The following is a 3,175-nucleotide window of genomic DNA, read 5'->3' on the forward strand; positions in this document are numbered from 1 at the left end:
TTTAATATAGACCGTTAGATATATAACATTGTGTGCCACAATGTTCTTCATAGGGGGAAGGAATGTTGTGAGTTAAATATTTATTTTATTTAATTTCACGGGTTTTGGCAGTTTTTCCGTTAGGTAGTGTGTACGATCTTAGGTGATCGTACATTTTCCCTAAAAATAGGCAAGGTTATTTGCATCTGGGCAGTTGTTGACTAGAACCAAAGCATCAGACCGTCAGTTCGACGATAAGAAATGCTGAGTTTTGGTATGTGGTTAGTAATTGGTGTCACGATGTAAGGGACTTTGAAAATGTAAATACGGAAGAATTGCAAAAATATGTAGAGCATTCTTATTAATAATAAAAACTTTGCAAATTTAGCAAAGTAAATTATGAAACTATGGAAAAGCCCAATAAGGTAACTAGGGTAATTTTAAGGTCATATATTGGATTTTTGCATCAAGTTTAGGTATATAAGATGGGTTCAAAATTTGAACTCTGGTTGATAGAAATAAAAAGTGGTTAAGCGAAGTAGCGCTTAAAAGTATAATGTGCATTTAGAGAAACATAAAGTGGTCAAGCGTAGTAGCGCTGACTGATAAATTGAAAACAAATAAGTCGTGTGTTTCTAAAAATTAAACAAAAAATATATTTGTAAAAAATTAAAGAAAATAAATAATTTAAATAAAATAATTGTGAAACTAAACTCAAGTGCGAAGTGTTTCTATAATAGCTAAGGACATTGTAAAATAGTTATAAACATTTATGTTAAGAAAAGTGGTAGTTTTGATTAAACAAAAATAAAAAGAAAACTCTATACAAAGAAAGAAACTTGAAATTAGAATAAAAGAATATCTACAGAGAAACAAATCAATGACTTTTCTTTTCTTGAAACATGAAAAATGAATAACCAAATAAATTATATAATTATCTAACTCGACAAACAAAAATTACAACTAAGAAAAAAAAAAGGACATATACGATTATAGTTAGTAAAAAGAAACAACTAACTGAAGTTAAATAAAAGATACAAAAGACATATACGATTATAGTTAGTAAAAAGGTACAACTAACTGAAGTTAAATAAAAGATACAAAAGACATATACGATTGTAGTTAGTAAAAAGATACAACTAACTGAAGTTAAATAAAAGATACAAAATACATATACGATTGTAGTTAGTAAAAAGATACAACTGAAGTTAAATAAAAGATACAACATATAGTCCAGATTTTGAAATAAAGGATACAACATTTGGCGCAGTCACGTCTTACATCACAGAAAACCACAACAATTCCATTCGAACTTTACATTTTTCTTGCAGAGCCTCGTTAAAACGCAACGAATCGTTTAATAGCATCTGCATTTGTTGGTGTCGGATAATCTAAGATAGTTTGAAATTTACTATCATCCGGCAAAATGCCTTTGTCTGTACATTTATGCCCAAGGTAAGTCACTTCGTGACCGAAAAATGAGCATTTGTCTGGGTGTAATTTAAGTTATATTTTCGACATATTTCAAATACGTCAGTTAAATTTTTTAACATATGTTTTTCTGAACACCCGAGGACTACCAAATCGTTCATGTACAGAAATGCTTGTTCGTGAGTTAAACCTGAAAATACTATTGTCATCATTCGTTGGAATGAGTTTGGAGCAATTTTTAACCCATGTCCCGTGAATTTAACGTAATGTCCCGTGAATTTTCATCTAGTTCAATTTGATGTAAACCAGATGTCAAATCGAGGCAAGAAAAGTATTTTGCTCTGCCTAATTGGTCAAAAATATCATCTATTCTTGGCAAAGGAAATTTATCTGCAATTAATTTTTCATTTATCCCCCTATTATCTACAACTTATCTCCATCTCTTGTCAGATTGTCCATTTAATGACTTCTTTGGTACTAACAGTACAGGGCTGTTATACTCAGAAGCTGATGGTTCTATAATATTATCTTTAATTATTTTATTTACTTGCCTGGTTATTTCATCTTTATGGGTATATGGTATTCTGTAAGAGCAACTTTTGTTTGTAAATGTTATTAACTGAGATAGATTCTGATTCAAGTGCAAATATATCTACATATATTTTGCACAAGTTTTCTAATTTTGTTTTTACAAAAGCGGGGAAATTTTTCGATAATTTTTCCAACTTTATTTTATCATTAGTTATCATTAGTTTATCATTAGTGGTTTTGATATTACACTGTAATCGTTAAGATCTTCTGTAATAATTTTAAGATTTTGTATGAAAGCGTGTTGATTGATAGTGTTAATTATACGTACTGTAATGAACCTTTCCTGTGGTTCGTATAAAGCTGGGATTGAACTCAGCCGTCACCAAGGTCCACACAAGGAATTTATTTAGTGAGACCCTGTCACTTCGAATTTTCACGCTGACGATGAACAGAACCGCAGGCAACCTCATCGAAACTAAATTAAATCGCTGATGAACTGAGTTGGTGTTGCAAATACTAATTCGCCAGGCAGCCGACACGATGTAACGCAGACACACGTGACTGTTAAAGCTACGTACGTTGTGTTATAGGTCGCACCCTTCCCTGTTCACTGTTAAAGCGCCCAGGGCCCGGAGACGTTAGGTTACTGTTAAAGCTACCTATCGCTTCCGACACTATGGTATAGACACACGTAACTGTTAAAGCTACGTGTGTTATACCCAGTCCAACCTAGATTCAGATACTATTGATCCTGAATCCTGCTTAACTATGTCTACCAGGCGTGCCGCTGTATATATTAACAATTCTTTAATTTAATTCTTTAATAAATCAACAACCTCAGTTCTTTGTGTATATTTCTTAGTTTTAAAATAAAATATAAATTTTCACAGATTAGTAGTATTTTGCTATAAGTTATTTATTAACAATTCTTTAATTTAATTCTTTAGTAAATCAACAACATTAGTTCTTTGCGTATATTTCTTAGTTTTAAAATAAAATTTAAATTCTCACAGATTAGTAGCAATTTGCTATAAGTTATATATTAACAATTCTTTAATTTAATTCTTTAATAAATCAACAACATTAGTTCTTTGTGTATATTTCTTAGTTTTAAAATAAAATTTAAATTTTCACAGGTTAGTAGCAATTTGCTATAAGTTATATGTTCACACGGTAATCTCAGCTGATGAATCCAGCACCACAATTTTTCTCGTACCTTTAGTCGCCGAACAAA

This window comes from Teleopsis dalmanni, chromosome 1, assembly GCF_002237135.1.
Source record: "Teleopsis dalmanni isolate 2A chromosome 1, ASM223713v2, whole genome shotgun sequence".
NCBI classification, from domain to species: Eukaryota; Metazoa; Arthropoda; class Insecta; order Diptera; family Diopsidae; genus Teleopsis; species Teleopsis dalmanni.